Below are 21,218 nucleotides of genomic sequence, written 5' to 3'. Positions count from 1 at the left end.
CCTCCCTTGAAAAGCATAGATGTCTAGTCATCCGCAGGGAGATAGTTACAGTCCACTGGACATATTACTGAGGTACACAAACCTAATAGAGCTCAGTTTTTACTCCTTAGCCCTTTCTTCTATTTCTTGCTGTAACAAGGTCAAGATCGCGTGAGCCTGTCATGAAAAAAAAATTTGGTCAATATGTGCAGTAAAAAGAGTCAATTGAAACAAGCAAGATAAAGGTAGCTTAATGTGTGTTAAAGTCATGAAAAGTCATGAAATGAAACAACAGACAGATGAAAGTAGGGCAGTGAGGAAAAAAGTGATGGCCTATGGAAATGGATCACTGGAGATTAATGGTGAGTAGAGATTTAAAAGAGGTACACAAGTGTATACAATTATGATGCGGCTCACAGAGAGTGACTTGAATCTGTGAATATCTGTTTCATGTTTTTTATATATTTTAGCTACTTTTCTTATCGTCCTTTCTCTTCAAGGCACAGCTGAAAGTAAATTAAACTAAAGCATATTGATTGTCAGTAATGGTAATGGCACAGCTGTTCTGCAGGAGTAATAAGCATATTTTAAAGGTCAGCAGTTTTAACTCTTTCCCCTTTGGATGCCTTAAAGAGTTTGAGTTGTTGTCAAATTTTGACTTTATGGGGGAAAGAGGTAACCTCTCTTGACTTCACCTCTAGGAAGTGAAGTCAGTGTGAATGAACTGTATACCAAACAGTAACGGCAAAAACATTTTTTCCCTAAGCCAAAACAAACTAAGCTGGACTTGAACTACAAACTCTAGTCCAGGAGTTTAATGTCTTATATGTCAGTTATCGAGAACAAACATTTCCTCTTTCCTTTCCTCTTTTGACTCAGATACATTTCATAAAATGAATGTTTTATTAACAGCAAATTAATATCCAGTCATTAATTACATTGTAGCTACCTAAATGTAAATACGAGAACAATTTAGTTTTATAGAGAAGTACACTAATGAGTAGAGCACAGGGTTCCATCAGGATAACTTTCTTACTGAGTGCTTTATACGTTTATTATTACTGACCAGCAATAACATAGTATTTCATTTCTGGTGTTTATTAAGGGAGGCAACATGCAGTGAAAGTGACTTTGCGGCAGTCCCAGCAAAAACAAGGCAAACTATGTTTTAGTACACTACTTAACTTATATTCTTTCTGTGAACTAGAAAGCACAACTTAAATATGGGGGCTTTGCTACAACATACAGTAAACACTTAGTCGCAGAGTATGGTAAAATGTATCCTGTGTCCCAGAAATGATCTGTCTACAGTATCTACACAATTATTTTGCAACAGAAGAGTGGGCAGTGTTGTCTGGTGTATTCTATTAAGAAATATGCAAACCTTTTAAATGAATGTATGTGGGCAAGTATAGCAGTAATGTAGCAGTAACTATAAACTAAATTTTCACTGACATGAAATTTTAGTTGTTAGCTACCAACAATTAAAGAAGCAAAATTTCGGCAACTAAAAAATTGTGTGTTTACTGGAGAAAAAGGTAACTGTTATTTAAGACAATCCACGACAATAAGAGCCGTACCCAACAATAACAGGGACTGCAAGTCAAACCTTTCAAAAAACAAGTTTGAATTAAAAAAAATCACTAGTGTTTAAAAAAACACGCATTTGTTTGAGAGATCTGTGAAGTGAATCAAGGAGTTACTTCTGAGCTGTGATGTATTAACCCTAATTAAGCCAATGAGATAAGGAGATCAGCTATTTCAATACTCAAAGCGTCTCTTCTGATTGCTATGCGGTGAGACGTCTTTGCCAGCTACCTATTTATATTATCCTCGCACATTTCAAATGTCAAGTTTTTTTTCTTCCTAATTTCATTTACTGTGTAAATTGGTGGCTGGTTTAAAAGGTATCAGAGAAGGTCCACAGATGCTGTGCTTTTCATAATGCTGAAGTTAAGAGACGATCTCACCACGAAAGTCAGATTCTTTATGCTGTGTGATGATCAGCGTGAGTTTTTAATAATTCTGGGAGTGCAATAATACTCACGGGCAGTAATTGCTGGCCTGCTGATTCCAAAGAGCCGCTGGATCTGCTTACTGTGCAGAAGGTGGGAGGCTGAAGGTGTGAGATGAGCAACGTCTCCTCTTAATCCACATACCCTTACAGCATTCCCTCTTCAGTTGATCAGCCACCTGCATGAAGCAACCAACACAAGAATCCTTACTGCAAAGCATATAAATCATGTAAATGAAATAGATATTATGTGTTAAATGTCACGTTCTTTAAAACATAAACCAAACTTAATATCATTAGTTGGCCGTGGAAACAAGCTGTGAATTCAATGCTGACATTATTCCTTTGAAAGCAAACACATCCTACAGACATGAAACACCATTATTATTTATCTGGAGTTGTGTTTCTGGCCACTTGATGAATTTCAAAACACAAAGTCCAATATTTCTGCTTTTGTTTAACTCTGTTTTCACCACCACCAGCTCCTGAGGGAAATATCTGTCTCATCAGCCGCTCCTCGCACCACTATATTTAACAGCTAACTGTATCTGTCTGTTGTTTCCGGCTAGGCAGGTATAGCATACAGTGTGCCAATAAAAGCTGTTCGCTTAAAGTAACATCTTGTTTTTGCTGGGAGCTGTGGGAGTTAACCAGAACTTTAAAGTTGTGGACCGACAAAAACAACGCAATTAAATAATAAAATCGAAACGCACCACAGAAATAAGTTGGACTCTCGAGTTGAGTCATAATCCTCTGTTCCTTCCACACTACAGAGAGCGATTTTCAAATACACATATAATCAGTCACATAATCCATTGTTAGCATAAGAAATAGAGATTACAAAATTAAAATATATCCTCATATCATCCTTAAAATGAGTGGTTTGCTTAAATGTACCTCAGGCTCAATTAACTATAAATAATAAATGGCAGATTAAGAAATGAAAAACTAAACAGTGATTATCAGTCATGTCTACCAGTGACTTCACACTGAAAATGCTCTTTCCTAAAGAGTACAACAGTATTTCAGTTTTGCTTTTGGATTTCACATCAGAACATCCTGCCAGTAATAACCACATGCTCCATTTCCCTCTCTGTGGGTGAGAGACGATCAGACTTTGGAAATGCCAGAGATTTTGAGTATTTCAGAGGTAATGGATACCAAAGTTAATTTGTTCATTCATTGTATGAAATAAATAATAGGAGAGGAAATTATTGGTGGTGAAATTAACATCCACGGTATCAGTAACTGATTTGATTTTGAATAAGAACATTTTACACTGAAACTCGTAAGATCAACTTGTGACATATTTGGTCCAAAAAACATGAAAGCATTACGTACAAAAATCTGAAAATATACAAAACCCCACTAAGATATGTTTGCATCTGCAAATGACTTGGCGAACATTTGATCTTCCACATTCCACAAACTATCTAATGCATTAAAATCAGAAGGGATGTAACTTCCCTTTGATTTTCTGGCTGGGAAAAGTCAGACCTTGGATCCAAAGCAAAGTGTTCTGGTCCAAAGCATCTGTGCTGGTGTAATTTGTCTGCAGAGTTGTTGGCAGTAACTGAGACACCTTGTTCTTCCTCTGCAAGATGTTCTACATTTCATCTGCCTCATTACTTGCAAAACAATTAATTTCAATGCATAAAATTTGGTTTCAGATTATTTACTAGCACCTGTGTTACAGTGAAAATGTTGCATAATAACATAGTTCAGAACTTTGCAGAAGACTGTAAAGTTACTTGATTATTTCATGTATTCTGTACACTGCAGTATTCACACACTTAATGTAAGTGTATGGGAATGATAAAAACGACAACAACAACAAAAATATACAGCAGCCTTTGATTAATGAGATATTGACTGATATTGATATAGAATTATAAAGCACACTGCAGCAATTATTATCAGGCGTTGTACTGGTTGGGTGCGTCGGGTGGCAACAAAGAGCAGAGCCCTTTCGTGTCCTGATCCCCAGCTATCGACCCTGGCAACTGGGACATGAATGTAACCTCTCTGGTGGTACTGCATAAAGTTGAGAGATTCTGGCTAGATATAGTGAGGCTCACCTCAACACACAGCATGCCAAGCCAAGCTCTGGAGGGACTGGACTCTATCCTTGTATCCCATTGGCTTGCTGCCTGTATACTGGAGTTTTCACTGGTGGACAAGAGAGTTGTTTTCCAGCGCCTTCGGGCCCAGAAACAGGTTCTGACGATCATTTGTTTTTATGTACCAAACAACAGTTCAGAGTACCCAGCCATCTTGGAGTTGCTTGGTGGGATGTTAGAGGGTGCTCCATCTGGTGACTCCGTCGTCCTACTGGGAGACTTCAATGGGCAACAACAGTGAGACCAGGAGGGGCGTGATTGAGAGGAACAGACTGTTGTTCTGTTATAAGACTTCTGTGAGAATCACAGTTTTGTCTATAATAAACAACATATATGATTTTGTAATCGTATCATCAGGTGAAGATAGGAGTTGAGCAATCAACTGATCACCACCTGGGAGTGAGATTTGTGTAGTGACCAAAAGAATGAGCTGCAGATACAAGCAGCGGAAATTAGCTTTCTCCAAAGGCCGGCTGGGCTCTCCCTTAGAGATAGGGTGAGGAGCTCAGACATCCGAGAGATGCTCAGATTATAGCTGCTACTCCTCCACATCGAAAGGAGCCAATTGGTTGATGATAAATGGACTGGTTCTTATACAGTGCTTTTCTACTCTCCCAGAGTACTCAAAGCACTCTATACAACATGCCACCACACCCATTCTCACAAGCACCTTCTCTATACTGAGTACTTTTCTAACTACATTCACACTCCAATGGATGCATTGGAGAGCAATTAGGGGTTGCCCAAGGATACTTGAGATGCAGACTGGAGGAGCCAGGGGTCGAACCACCAACCTTCCAATCAGTAGGTGACCTGAGCTACCGCCTGAGCTACAGCCACCCCAGATGTTCCACCAATGTGCTCCTGGGAGGAGGCCCTGGGGTAGACCCAGGACACCCTGGAGAGATTATATCTCTTGGCTGGCCTAGGAACATTTCAGTTTTCCCTCAGATAAGCTGGAGGAGGTGGCTGAGGACAGAAGGCTTTTCTGCTTAGACTGCTGTCCCCGCGAATGGATAAGCAGAAGAAAATGCATGGATGAATTGATAGATCTATGGACAATTATATTTATGACTTAGTTTATGAGCTGATATTGTCATTAATAAAAAAAAAATTTAATTGATTGGGGTAATTCTGATGACATCAAACAAATATATAAGCTTGAAGCTATCCATGATGAGAAGAAACAAAACTGTGCAACATCGTGTGAGATATTATGATATTCTCATGAGAATATCATAATATCTGATTTTCTGGAGTTAGGGTTATTAACCCTAACTCTGGAAAATCACACGAACCAGTACCAACATCACACGAAAGTAGCAACGTATATGTTGTCTGTCAAATATAGTTGAGAGTCCAAAGCAACATTAACAATTAACTAACATATTCTGACATCAGGGGGAAATAACAGAAATCACAAACCTGAAAATCCCAATCGTCATGTAAAAATTGTTGGGATAAAAACAGGTAAAAGTCAGAACATGTGAATTACTGCAGTAGGAATTTAACCCCAGACAGAAACCAGGCTATTGGGGAGAGAGATGATGAGTCATTGATAAACACCATCTGCACAGCATTTAACATTTAAACATTTAAAATGGAGAGTGGGAAACTAAATGAAATTAAGAAGTAGGGCATGACAGACGTCAGAGTTCTTGTGTCACTCTTTACAGCAGGCTTGACAGAATGGGAATTTTTAAAGTTAAGAGTGTATGGCGATATAATACATAAATGTATAGAGTGAATTAAAAATCAACACAACAACAAAGGTTTGGGAAGAAAAAAACAAATGCTTTTCTCAGTTTTCATCATGTGTCAGAATGATTTTACAAATCAACTCCATTCTGTCTTTGCTACTGATACCTAGAGACTTTCACTTTTTCCCATGTGTCAGTGACAAGATTAGACTGTTTCCCAATGTGCACGTAGATGACTGATTCCATGGGGCTGGTCGCATTGCTTTTGCACTCCTTCCCCCCATCCCAAGGCAGAAAACATTTCTATTTTCAACAGGATTAGCTCTCACCACAAGCCACCTGACAGGCAAAAGTATCACCTGTGTGGTACACCCCCCCCAGGCATCCAGCAGAACATATCAGGGCCTCAGTGACTAACAGGTATCCTGGGGAGTTTACCTTACAGTGGCATGCACAGTGGGTAAAACAGTTCTGACCTCTATCCAACATCTTTCAACTGTCCCTGTCTAAAACTTTATTCCCGTGGGCTTTCCGAGTCCTTTCTCTCAAACTGTAAATAAATCTGTGGCTTGTTCAGGAAAGCAGAGACACTTCCTCGGCAGAGGCAACAAACAACACAACTTCCATTAACTTAAAAGGATGAGCAGATTAATAAACTATGCAAATAAATTGTAGACTCATCTCTTAGGAACAAAAGTATAAAAATACACAAATAATATAACATGCTAAGATGACTTCTGTTAGTGCTAACTGGGTCAATGGACATGAAGTGTTGCCTTTCTTAACAATTAAGAGCTTAGACGGTGGCTTTGACCTGTAACAGAAAGATGCAAACATAAGACACCAGACACAAACTGCTTGCACTAACTAAGTATTTTGATGAGCTTCAGGGGAAACTTTGATAAATCTGAACAACGGGCATGGATACAGTTACTAATGTTGTTTTGTTTTATTGAGCAGGACTACCTGTCAGCATGTAACCTGTTTATAGTGTGAGTGACTTTGGTTTTATTCATGTGCTTCAAGTTTTTAGTAGAAATGTTGTATTTTCTTCCTTGCCAAGGCAAAGAGTTGCAAAACATGGCGTCATCTTTTTTTAATTCTTCTTTTAATTTGCCTAATAGAACCAGCAGGTTTACACCACCACCTTTTGATACAAGTTTAATATCATCCTTCAAATGTTCTTGCAACATAATTGAATCCATAGAGGAGTCATTATTTGTTTTTTCTCCTACCAGGCTGTAAAAGCCACATTTGAAACATCCTACATTTCTTAACACATCAGTGATTTGTGCTTAAACAATTTAATGGAAATATTAAACAAGAAAACTTTTCTTCTTGGGGATAACAACAAGGAAGTTAGTCAAAATGGATTACTTTGGATAAGGAAAGACTTTCTTTTAGCAGTACCGTGTGGTTGGAAGCATAGACTGATATTAAATAATCACATGCAATAAAAAATCCATATAGCTATCTAAATAACTAAATAAATAAGGGGGGACAAACATCCTCATGGTAAAGGGGCATGATGCCTCTCCCTGAGAAGATCGGGCTGATCTTCTGGTTAAAAAAATTACTTATGGGCACCTCTACAACTCAGTGATTTGTCAGTAATAATTTGTACAGTTTCCTTAGCTCCATGTAAAATATGAAGAAGTGAAACATCAGATGATCATTTTATTGTGCAAAATTTGCCTGAAAGGGTTAGCTGTTTTAACTGTTTAAGCGAAGCTAAGCTGACGCATTTGCACAGTGAGTTAACATTAAACAGATATCACAGGGTAACCAATTATCTCATCAAGTATTGGAGAAGAAAGGAAACAAATCAAGTTTTCCTTTAATTGTCATTCCTTGTTTGTCTCTACTAAACAGCACAATATTAAAAATTGATCAGAGCATAGCATTTGTGGGAAGAGACCTACAAAGCTTCCACAGTGGCTACAAAATCCCACATTTTTACTCTCTCCAGGATTAAAAAATAAGTAAAATCAAATCACCACTGCACTGGATAATGAAGATGAGCATTTCTGAGTTTAAATTTAATTCATAAATTTTTTAAAAAAGAGAGAAATATGGTTTATTCTGTGTGTATGTATGTTTCATATTCTTATTGTTATCATTATTTATTACTATTATTATTTTTGCAGCGGCTACAGAAACAGGTAGAAAAAGCTGAAAGCCACAGCTCATGTGAGCCACCACTTAAATAAATCCAGTAGCTTAGGTTTTTAAAGTAATTAAACCTTGGCAGTGTGAATTTTGACCTGTTATTTTTATTCAACCAGATGTTCCCCACTGGAGTGAAAGTATGCAGAGTGTTGTTCAATAAAGAAAAGAACTGAAACAGTAGTAACAAAGTAACAAAGTATTACAGTTGTTTTTCACATTCAACTTTAGTATGGACTATAAAATAACTGCGTAGTGCAGAGAAAAATCTGTAATTTCCCAGTAAACAGGTGTAGTTACACAAGTTCTGGTCATTTAAATTTATAATCATGATATGATCTCATTTTCTGGATTTGAGAGCCAACTCTCACAAGTGTTCTGAGTGCTACACAACACTCACTTCACAGCACTCAGCACACCTGGTGTGGATCTAACTTTGGCATTAGACATCTCTGTGTCAGAGTACTAATTAATTTTATGATGCTGTCTCTTTTTAGATCACCTTTCCCACCATCCCTGGCTTTCAGTGAAACTTCCAGCAATTCAGTTGTCTGGATAATTACTTAGAAAAATTCACCCTGATATGTGAAGACAAATGGCCCAGATCCTTAGCTGTACCGTAAGTGCAAGATTGAGATCCAAATCGATACCCACTTGTGTATTTAGTGTCCTGAAGGATATCTTATGTATGTAGTCCATGTTCAATATTTGTGTGTGCACAGCGCTGGATGCAAACATATTCTTTGGCACCAGTATTGTCAAGCAGGTCATGCAATCCCATTGAACTTAAGATCTTAACTAAATAAAACAATAATAGCATGAGCTTTGGAGTGCACCACCACCCACACCCCAACCTGTTTGGCTTGATTCCAGTAGTCATTTACCCATTTTATTTGGCTTGTTGAGCTGGATCTGTAAGCTGATAATCAAACTCCAGTGTCAGCTACATAACCACACCAAAACTCTCTGAAAAGGGGGGGCTCTCTTTGTGTCACCTCATTTTCCTCTATCAGTCATAAAGCGGATGATTGTGCTGTGGCTTGTTCTACTTTTGGCAGGAAAAACAATGGGTTTAACACATGCACCTTGCTTCACCATAAAATAGTACTTCAGCTAGTAATGAAAACATCCAGTTACACTTTTGATTATGTAATTCTCAGAATCGCTTCATTTATTTATTTATGAGCTCTTGCAACTCCCAGAAACAACCAGATAAACACATAAACAATAAGATACTGATGATTCTGATTTCCATTTGCATGATGCCCTGCCAGTCACCAAAACTGTATTCAATGAATTACTAGTGTGTCCATGTGGGGAAAAAATGTTAATACTCAAGGAAAGACTGTAACCAAATTTGACTTTCTACTATCAGCTACATGTCTCCTCTAACAATAACAGAGCTTTATGTAGCAGCAGTGCAGTGCAAAAACACAATCCAAATAACCACATTCAACCTACCACAAGGCAGTGAAAACCTTTTGACATGTAAAAGCCATTATGGTCTCCCTGAGCCTTTGTTTTCATGGATTCCTGCCTCCCTGCCTCCACCCCTATTCACCTTAAACCTCCAAAAGTAGTGTGGAGTGACTTCATTTAAAAATACAATTCAATCAAGATAATCAGAGAAATTTAGCAAAGTTTGGGTTGGCTGGTTTTAAGTTTGTGTCACTGAGCAAAAAGATGCTGCACATGCCGGTCGTCTTGTTATTGCCATCTGCATTTAGTGGCAGGAGTTTAACTGAGACAGATGAGAGGGGTGTCCAGGGAGCATGGCAGGTCCACTCTAATTAATGGATAAGTAATTTATCAATTACCCATTTATGAGGGGCAATTAACAACATTTCACCTAATCTAATCTTAATTGTGGTCTTGTTTAGTTTAAATGTGGTTTGTACCTTTGCAGGTTTTATTGAGCTGCAACTGTGAAAGGTCTAGTGGTGCTTAAATATATACTTCAATATGTTTTGGTCATTTCAGCGCACAATGAGAAAACCGAGCTCTGTCACGATTCACCATTTTTACTGCTCTATGACAATTTATAGGTAATCCATCACATAATTTGCCTCACACATGCAAATTAATCTTTGGTGGATAATTATAATATCATTAAGGAGCAGTGTATCCCTGAAAATGATGCCTAAATGATTTCATGAATCATTCCATCTGAGGTGAAAATAGAAGCCATCGCCTGACACCGAAGGAAAGTTCAGCTTTGTTAATTTAGTCACATAATACATTAGCACAGAGATTTCTTGGGTCATGAAGCATTATGCTAAATTGCCTCGGGATGTTATGTTCCATATGGTCTATACTGGGCACCAAATTTTACAATAACAAAGTTTAAATTCATGCTGTGGAACGTGTTCGAGTAAAACTTTACTACCTTTCCGTCTCACTAGGTGAGTTTTATACGTATAACTTTTGTTTACTGTTTACATTGTAAACAGTGTACCTCCTTTATTTTTAATTAAATAGTTTGAATATTTTGAAAAGACAAATTCTTAGCTTGACTTCATTACTTGCCCAATAAATTATACAGATTCTCTAAGCTATCCAAATGTACCCCGCGTCTTTCTACTTATGAAAGCAATGGCTCTAAGTGAATGAGTCACTCTCAGTGAAGTTTCCAAATATGATGAATTTTTCAAATAACTTTATTTTGGAATTTAAAACTCATCCACAGTGATTATGCATAGTAGATAGCCTCCTACCTGTAGCACTTCACACAGTCATAACGTTAGATATTTGATCTCAGTCTTTCAGGCAGTTGTTTCTTTTTATTGTATTTATTTATTCTTTTTTATTTTTTCTAATAGGTTACTGTCAAAAAGTCTAAAATATTGCCCTCATTTACTTTAATTGCAGTTTTTGGCTAGCATTTTTCATGTGAAGTCACAAGTATGATATTAAGAACTTTACTGATGGGATTAAGTTGCTACACTGCTTAGTGTCTATCAGACAGCTCTAGTGTTCTTTCAGCATAAACAAGCTAGTATCTCTTTGAAACATAAATTAATTTACCTTTGAATTAGGTAAGACTGTTTGCACTGTGTTGGACACCCTAGACTCTTTAGCAGCAGAGAACCACTATGAGAGTCTGCAGATACCTTGTTCGCTTTAGAGCCGAATCAACAACAAAAGGAAAATGTCATTTTGGTAGTCGTCTCACATGAGACTTTTGAGTAAGGGCGACTGTCAGCTTTCACACCAGAATTAATAAAATAAATAGATAATTCTATTTATAAAATTAATCTAAAGAAAATAGAGTAGATTAACACTCTACATACAGGACTTATTTCTCTGAGACTGACTTTGACAGCTATCAAGATGCTAAAGGAATGTAAGTGAGTTAAGAGAAAGGACAGCCTTTGGGAAAATTTACAACTTAGCAGATCGGCAGAACGTGATTGCACAATTAAAGTGCACAATTCATTAATGCGTATCCACTACGTGCATGTGCCCAGAATGTTTTGGTCTGATGGCTGTCTTGACAGGCACAGTTCATGTTGACCTGTGGGCCTGGAGTGCAGCCATGAATAATAATGATGATACCAGGAGACATAGGAGGTCATTACTGCAGACAGTACACTGTAGTCTGAATACTGAATATTGTAATCAGAAGTTGAAAATATAGATTAGAGAAAGGCCAACAGAAAACAACCAAATTAATAATGGTAGTATTGGATTTGATATTATAGTGCAAATTTAATAATAAAACACAACATACATCTGCAGTGTGCTTCTAGCAAAGTTTGACAAATGAAATAGATTTGATTCAGTTTTCATTTTACAGAGTGCATGTAGAGGCACACAGATTCTTTCCCTCTAAACAGAACAGCAAATATTACAAATGCACAGCAACCAATGCACTTTGCATTAAAACATGCAGTATATTTGCAAAGAAGAGTTTTTGCACTTTTTGAACTCTGGTGCTTAAAAACATGTTGTGCAATTTTTTAAGTTCTTCAGCTTAAAAAGACACAGACTGATGATGTAGAAGTCTCATCAAAACTGTATGTATCAAATATAATGCACTAGAAGTTAAGACTGTGTCTGTGTCCTTGCATACATGTAGAAGATGGTCTCATGATTAATTTGCAGCATCATAACAGCTGTTTCTTCCATCATCACTGCAGAAAAAAATCACCATGAAGGATGTTGTGTCCCCCCCGATGCCAGATGTTAATGTGACATTACACATAATCTTAGCTACACACAGGGCCTCACCTTGAACTATCCTATCAGCTACATACACTACACTAATTTCTGCTGACTCAGTATGGTCAGTGATCACTCCATCACCAGTGTAGTATCTTGGACTAAATTCTCCTCACTTTACATCGATTACCAGTTTGAGGAAAAAAAAACATCATTAAGCTCTCTCTTCTTCATGAACAAACACTAGTAATGTGAGGGGCTGATTAAACGATCATGATCGTTTAACAGTGATTTTAATGTGACGCAAAGACACAAACATGAACTGTTATTATTCCCTTTATTTATGTTAGCGCTGAATCCAGCTACACAATTTACCATGTGGCACCACAGGCGAACTACACATTTATAAACAGGGGCATTTTATTTATAAATGGACTGAGGAGTGGTCCTACGAAACAGACAGGGGAGGAAAAAAAAGAGGCAAATTCTAGCGCAACAGATGGTGTGAAACTACTTGAGATTTAGTGCATGACTAACAAAAAACTGCTGCCAAAAGCACTTGTGCTTATTTCATAAGCATAAATGAGATAAAGTGCAATGGAGTGGCATTTTAGGGTCTTGAGATTAATGGCTGATGTAAATTTGTTATTATGTAAGATGTTCAACTCCTGACTGTTTGGGGCTCAGAAGTACAAACAATCTGAATAATATGAATAGTAAGATAATAAGATGCTGACACATTTCCATGCTGTCTTTCTCGATGGCTGAAATACTGACTGAGAGTTTTCATCCTTGTTTTCAAATTGAGATGGGTAAGGAAAAACCTTATGATTGGCCAAAATAAAGTCGCACTCTTGGACAAAATATAACAGAATTAATTATAGGAATGCAGCTGTTACTGCATATCTGAAAGTGGAAAAACTCGAGGGACAAATAGATTTACTTCTAAAACAGTTGTTTATTGATGCCAGTTCAAATTCATGATTGGGCTGGAGGCTATTCCAGCTGTCGCAGTGGGCTGGAGCGAGCCCCACCCAGCCAGTGGATTCAAACCCAGGACCTTCTTGCTGTGAGACAGCAGTGCTATGTGTTAGTATTTAATATATTCAAACACAGTTTTTAATAACACTGTTTTCATTATTTTTTGGTGAGTGAGTTTTTTTTTTCTTATTGTTTTGTTGAGTTCCTCATTAAAATGCATTTTTTTTGCTAGTCGTCCATGTTTGGTCCATGCATTAAACGTCTTAATTTTGAAGCCTGTCGCTTTATGTTAGCAGTTGTTTTGGCTGAACATTATAAGACCTTTGTAATTATGTGGGCGAATTTCCTATTAGATTTGTAGGAACTTAAACTGGGAGCAACAGAGACAATCCAACACTGACATTCAAGCCTGTGCTTCTACGTCAGTCTTTGAAACATTCACATATTGGTTGAGTTAAAAAAAACCAACATGAAATGAATGAATAAAATCTCTTTAAATCTCAGATGAGTTGGACACAGAGGTCTTATAGGAAGCCAACCCCCACCCAACCCCTGTGCCCATCTCAATAGCCTTATCTGAGATGTGCAACTGATGAACTTCTGAAAGACTCCAGGTTAAACCAATATGGATGAAGTGACAGAGAAATGGGGTGCTTGGTTCATTTCTCTCTCACTGACAGATAAGCACTGTCTGTCAGCTTGAGTGACGTCTCAAAGAAGGGCAGCGTCTCCCATTGTGTGTGTTTGTGTGTGTGTGTGTGTCTGTGGGCTTGACTTCTAGATAGGCTTTCTTGGTCATTCTCTTGACTACTTTCTAATGTAAACAAGCCACACAGAAAGGCATGTCTGCTTTGTTTGCAGCCACAAAGTGTTTTTGTAATGCTTTCATATTTAAAATACAATAAGACCCGGAACCGAAAAGCAGACTTCAGCAAAAGAGGCCAGAGATAGTACGTAAGGTGCCAGAATGGCCAGCAGTGGGTAGTTCAGGATACATGTCTGGAATTATTGACTGCAATGAAAAAAATAAAGTACATGATGACTTTCCAGAAGGCTAATCAGTTTGAGGAAAAATGCAATTAGTTTTCATTGAATTTTTATTCTACAGTCCACTGCATTCTGTTTCAGGCTCTCTCTCTCTCTCTCTCTCTCACACACACACACACACACACACACAAACACACATAAACACACACATATAAAAGAAAACAAATGAAACAGTGGCGATGAGCAAAACAGCCACTAACTGCTGCTTAACCAACTGAACAAACAAGAGCTTTGAGCACACCCTGAGTTATCAATATTAATCTTGGCCATCATTTAGACAAAAGAAAAATGTTATCTGCAGAGGCGCGTTTACTTCAGGACATCACAAATAAACATAATCTTCTAAATACTGACCGAGAGGGCAATGTCACACAGCAAGATCGAGTGAGAGTTTCACAACCAAGAGCAGCTCTTTCCTTTGATAGAGCAGCAGGCAGTCAGCCAAAAACACCCTTATCCGCAATTCACCACAGCTCAAATAAGGCTTTAATTATTTAGCCGGAGACCAACAAGGAATCTTAAGAAGACCTTGTGCAAATTTGACTTCTGACAAGGTTGTGTGTTGAGTTTTGTCGACTTTTTGACAGATTTCTAAACACCTGATGCTTTTCCAAAAATGCGAGGAGTGCATTTTGCTGCAGGGAGTCACATTAAACACATTCACATCACAATGCCAAGGAGGTTTGCCTGACAGAAGGTGACATTACGTGTTTCAAACCTGCACTGACTTCCTGGTCTGTTGCTGTTTTACAATACATAACATTACAAACAGCACAACATAAAGGTGTGAGGAAAACAACTCATACCAAGAGCAACTGAGGGCTCACTGGGGCTTCATACATCAAAGGGTGGAAGTGCCAGCCTGCTGAAAATCACAGAAGCTGTTTTGCATTCACCTCTCCATCCTTCAAAAGCTGTACTGGTACCAGCCCGGCTGGAGAAGCCCCAGAAAAGTAATTGGAAATTCAGCCCCACACTTGGAACCACCATTTATCAGACAACTGTACAGTAGTATTTTACCTAGATACTTTAGTGTTGACCTGATTGATGGTTTTTCATAAGTTGTTTGTTACAGTTGTGTCTTGTGATGTGGTTGAGCAAGTAGCGTGTATTCACATTTGGTCAGTCATCGCTTGCATTCAGCAGATGATGTTTGTTGTCTATGCTGTGGTTCTTGGCTAACTGAAAGCTGATCAGACTGTGACAAAAACACAGTCCTAAATGCTTCCAAACTTAAACTCTTTCTTTTGGCTGCTATCTTTACGGGTGGCCACAGTGGATCATCTGCCTCCATCTCACCCTTCTATCACACCAACCCTTTGCATGCCCTCTTTCATGCCTCCTTTTTCTTTTTCTCCTGCCTGGCACCTCCATTGTCTAAGTTGTATCCAGCCTATGCACATGCCAAAACCATCTCAACCTTCCCTCTCAAACTTTGTCTCCAAACCTCTCAACCTGAGCTCTCTGTTAAACTCATTTCTAACGCTGCCCATTAGTCGAGGTTCAGGGGCTCAGAGCACATATCTGATGTAATTCCACCTCCACTTTTGAAACTGTCACTCCCACCACACATCACACCACTGTCTCACTGTCCTCATTTATGTTCTCCACCCTCGTCGCATACTTCTCTACAACCCCTGACTTCCTTATGCAGTACCATAGTTCCTCTCTTGGCACCTTACCATGCCCTTTCTGTAGATCCACAAGACACAACCGAAGTTCTTTGGGACTTCTGTTCTTCTCTATCAACACTCTCAAAGTAAACCAGTAAAAACATAAGTAATAAGAACATTTTTTAATTAATTAATTGAACTTTTTCCAGTTATCTTTGAGAATTTTTAAAGTACTATTAAATTAATTATTAAAGTTCTGAAAATAACTTGCAAAAATCCTAAAAGTATCACTGGTCATAGAAATAAAGGTAACCAATGTGGAATGTTGTGTTCACCACTTGTAATGGAGTAGCCAGCATAGTTACCGGATCTGGACCCTGATGAGCTGCTGTGGGAACAGCTTGACCGTATGGTACGCCCAGAAACCAATTAAACACGTCAGAGGCAGCATCCCCCCGCCTCATGAAGGAAGTCATTTCACCCCATGCAAGAACAACTGGAGTGAAATTTCTCCAGATCAGTCATACAACTTGAAAGCTAGAAAGCTGTTTGCATTGCAGGGATTTCTGCAAATGTATAATTCTTTGGAGCGATAAGCACTGATCAGCTGTAAAGCAGCCTTTAGATATCAGTTAATGAACAGCTCTCTGTTGTGTGATATTTTTTTAAAATCACAGCTCAAAGTGAAACAGAAAATCTGTTTTCTTTCTGTCTACCTTACTTCCTATCTGTTTTCTGTTTACTGATACTGCTCATCCCATCTGTGAGCCATTATCATTAAAAATCATTGAGTGACAACTTGATGGGATCCAGAGTTGAGAAATGACAGACCGGAAAGGAGAAAAGACTTTTTATTGTAAACACAGACTTCAAGGTGACAGGAGAGGTGTAACAAATGTGATTGATTGTCCTCAGACCTGATAGTCTGATAATACACAGTAGAGGCGACCCACCTGGATCAATAGTTCCAGTTGACTGAGGTTCAAATTTATTTTTCTGGGAAAGTAATATGCAATACATCAAATGTAATTGGTAATTAGTTCATATGATAACTGACAGACATTATGATTAGATTGGGAGTCATATTTGTTAATTATAACGTAACTTCAACATAAACAAGGGGCTTGTTTTCACATGATGTGCAACTTGTGAATACTCACCATGCAAGATAGGAAGTAAGGTGGGAAAAAAACACTTTACCAAAAATAAAAAAAGAAGAAAACTTTTTTTCTATATTGCATTGAAGCCACGGTTGGGACAAGTAATGGCACGTGGACTGGTATTTATATAGCACTTTCTTCTCTAGCGGTATCATGTTCTCCTACAAGCCTCAGTCATCCAGATACACAGCACTTTTACTCATTGGCTTTAACTGCTTTGTCCTATACATAGACCCACACTTCAATGGATGCATCAGGAGCAACTTGGGGTCCATGTCTTACCCAAGCGTAGTATGATATTCAGACTGGAGAAGGCAGAGAAAGAACTGCAAACCTACTGACTACCGTATTTTTCGGACAATAAGGCGCACCAGATTATAAGGCGTACTGTCGATGAACGGGTCTGTTTTCATACATAAGGCGCACTGAGCAAAACAAACAGTCGGATAAGTCAAATTTACTCAACTCATTCTTCTTGCTTCCTCCGCTTCCGTACCATTGATTCATTAATGTTGAATTCTCTCGCAGCTGCTCTATTCCTGTGTTGTTGCAGTTTATTAATGATGGATTATCCAAGTAGTTCTCCTGACTGATGTTTACAGCATCCTGCCATGCAATTGCATTTGTCCATAACCATCGGGAACCCTCACGTTAACTTTTATAGAGTGGAAAAAAGTTAGCATTCATCCTCCAGCTTCATTGTTTATGTTATACTAACATTAGGGTGACCATATTTTGATTTCCAAAAAGGAGGACACTTGGGCCAGTCATGAAGAACTTTGAGAATACTGTTTGCTTAAAGATAATGTTAACATATTTAAACGATGCCTTCTCTGTGCAGTTAGTGAATGGTGAAACAAAAAATGTCATATAGGCTTTTACAAGTCAGCAAGGGCAAAAAAATAACTTAAAAACCTCTGGAATTAAATAATGGTGCAGAAATAAGGCTTCATCTGTATAAGAAAAATTATCAGTACCAGGACGGTACAAGGGAAATTTCTTTTGCAGTTCGTCTGAAAAGCTGCAGTTGCGCTTTGGCATCTTTTAAACATCACCAGGCGCGCTGCTGCGCGTTGTCTGTCCCGTCTGTGAGCACAGAACAACAACTCACAAAGCAGCAGCTCGGGGATGACGTCACACATATGGGTCCTCTGTAGGAAAACCTGGACATTTTCATCAATCTCGAAAATCTCTCCAGACGCCCTGGAAAGAAGGTGAAAAGTGGACATGTCCGGGGAAAAGAGGACGCTTGGTCACCCTAGCTAACATAGCTGTGCTGCTGGGATCACGTAGCACATTATTTCATTATATACCCAACTTCAGTAACCCTACAAACGTCACTGCTGTTTAGTTTTCTGTCTTCATTTATGTTGAAAGTGATAGCAGAGCTGTACGTTTGAATTATTTTGCAGAAATCCCAGAACATGGTATATCATGTTTAGGTGGAAACTAGCGAGCTAACTTCCTGCTAACTTCTGACTCCATTAAATTTAATACATTCTGTTTTCATGGATGCCTGGATGTTAAACTTAATTGTTACACCTGGTAAAGCAGCAACGCTGATCATTTTATTACAGATGAAAGAATTTAGACAGTTTTTAACTCTCAGTGATGCCGCAGTGTTTTGGACCTGAAGCGGGTGGAGTTTTGGACCCAGATTACTCCGCGAGGCTCCTTACAATGGTAGCCGTAATGTTCCGACAATCCATCAAGCGGTGCAGCTTCGTAGCTTACCAAAGTCATACTAAAACATTTTTTGACAGATTTTTGAGCGCCGTGTACCACATAAAATCGGTTCGAGGTCAGTAAGCACAACCAGAATTCATACATGAGGTGCACCTGATTATAAGGCGCACTGTGGATTTTTGAGAAAATTAAAGAATTTTAAGTGCACCTTATAGTACAGAAAATACGGTAATAGATGCCCAGCCAGCCCTTGGTATCCCATTGTCCACTGCTGTGACGTGAATTACTCTACACATTAATGACTGACAGATATAGCAGCAAATATACTCTAATGTAAAGGTCAAACAAGATGCCAAAACCAAAACAAAATTCAGGTGAACCAGTATACACAAATATTGTAGATATTTAGATCATGTGACTTAACATAATTCAAGCACAGTTCAAGTATGTCGGCATTCTTCTGTCTATACTCAGTAGTTCTTTGTGGTAGTTAATCTGTTGTTCAAGAGGACAGGAAAAAGAGCACAGCCTACAACAGCAGCTTCAATAGCCTCTTAACACTGGCATTTAACATCCACAGTAATTAGTACTGAAGCTAAAACTCAAACACAATGTGGAGATTTGCAAATAATAGGGCATCACAGGCAAAGAGCAGATTATCTTTGTCTTTCTACCCACAAAAAATAGACTATCCTGCAAAATAATCCCCCACTCCGGAGTCCCTTCTAAAAGATAATATCCTAACATACAAATTGGCTCAAAAATCAGTTTTATAGCTACGTGTTAAGGTAACTCTAGTTTTTTAAGGCCTCTGGTTTGAATGATGGCCTTCTGATAAATCATGTTTACTGCACTGTATTTGCAAGCCTTAGTTGCTGTTGCTAAGGAGAAGAAGCCAATAAGAGGTGCAAAAATAAGCTGTGTTAAAAAACACCTTGTTGTTGCAGCTGTATGCATCCCCGTTTAGAGCCACACATGGTATAATCCTGGAGTAAGATAGTACTTCTTTTATCACTGCTGGCTGTGCCCTGCCGTGATATGAAAAGCTATGCCTGTAGACTCTGTGAGCCAAATTTCTTTATTCTTTAATTTCTTTATTTCCAGATTTATTTCTTTCAGCTGGGAAATATTAAGTTCTAGACCAGGCTTAAATATTTCAATTGTCAGCCACGATAAACAACACCTGTAGAGAAACTGAATACAAGCTTTACTCCTGATACTGGGGTTTCCCTGTAGCTTAAATTTTACTATACGACAGTGCATTACCTTTGTGCATGTGAAGCTAAAATGGTTTATATGCTCAAGATGCCCTCAAACAAAACAGCAAACTCTTATCAATGTAGCATGCATATGTGTAGTAGACCTAATATTCTGACCTTCTCATAGAGACGACCAATATTTTTCTAAAGCAAGTAAGTTTAATGCAGCTTAGATGTTAGAGTTTGGTTGAAAGTCTTGTTTTTGATAGGGCCTTACAGATTACAGGACTGCCTTATGTTAATTAATCCATGTTAATTCGTGACATTAAGAATTAAGCGCCTGTAAAAGAATGGAATGAGTAAAAACTCTTCACAGCCTTGCTTCCCTTCTCTTTCCTCCTGCCTTGTCTTCAAAGCTCTCAAGGGAGGTCTTGTAGAGAGGGAAATGGGATATTTTTAGCAGGTTCCACAATCCCTCCTGTAAATAATTACCCTAGCTGGTGCTGAAGCTGCCAGCTCATTGGACTGGATGAACATGCAGTGTCAACTACCAAAAAGAAAAACAGGAAACGGGAATGGCGGTTTCATATATATACACAGGATGTTCGCCCCGACTACAGCATAAAGGGAATACTGGAGTAATGCTAAGTAGTAAAACTGATGCAGCACATTTTAAACACACTAGTCAGGAAATTCCACAGAAACACTATTGTGAAAGATGAGAACGAGAACTATAGCAGTTTCACCAGTGTGCTGGGGAGCTGTTGACTGCAGCTGAATATGTAAAACCGAACATAAACGATAAGACAACAAATTCCATTAAATGAACATTTGAACACCAAGAAATGCTGTAGTGAAACTGCTTGGTGGCCAGCTGTCAACCGCCATTGCACCAGTCATTTCCCAAATGTGTTTATGTGTGCAGCAGTCCCTATTTTCCCAACTACTCCCCTAGGCCACTGCTGTAAACAAGAATATGCTCTTAGCCAAGTTGCCTGGTTAAATAAGGATGAAAGAGAAGAAACTCCAACAAGCAGAACAACTAAAGTTTCTCTGCTCTGTGGTGAACTGCAGCAAATTTTTAATAGCATACATTAATAATGATATTGCAGGGTCAATATAGGTAAAGACGTTTCCCTTTGTTGTTGTTGTGTTGGTAAGCGTGTGTCTGGGTGTATGATTATGAACAAGCTGAAATTACCTGTGCTATGGAGTAATCTTGGGACACAGTAGCACAGCAAGGAAAGTCAAGATTAATTTGTAAGGACAGATTTTGATTTAACTTACTTATTAATGCAGATTTTTTTTTGTTTGTTGCCTCAGGGCAACATTATTCAGTCAGACCACTTCTCTTTGGGCATTAATGGTAGATTCTCAACTGTTCTCCTGGGG

General features: G+C 38.4%; 1 protein-coding gene across 1 annotated transcript in view; it reads right to left on the bottom strand.

Annotated features, from left to right (window-relative positions):
• Positions 1-21,218, bottom strand: part of lingo1a (leucine rich repeat and Ig domain containing 1a) — a 122,508-nt gene that overhangs the window by 55,859 nt on the left and 45,431 nt on the right. The window contains exon 2 of the mRNA XM_005453102.4: positions 2,027-2,172. The gene's annotated coding sequence lies outside the window, so the exon portion shown is untranslated. The remainder of the gene's footprint in view (positions 1-2,026; positions 2,173-21,218) is intronic.

The sequence above is a fragment of the Oreochromis niloticus genome, linkage group LG7 (genome assembly GCF_001858045.2).
Source record: "Oreochromis niloticus isolate F11D_XX linkage group LG7, O_niloticus_UMD_NMBU, whole genome shotgun sequence".
NCBI lineage: Eukaryota > Metazoa > Chordata > Actinopteri > Cichliformes > Cichlidae > Oreochromis > Oreochromis niloticus.
The sequence above is the reverse complement of the archived record's forward strand: the minus strand, read 5'-3'. Positions and strand labels throughout refer to the sequence as shown.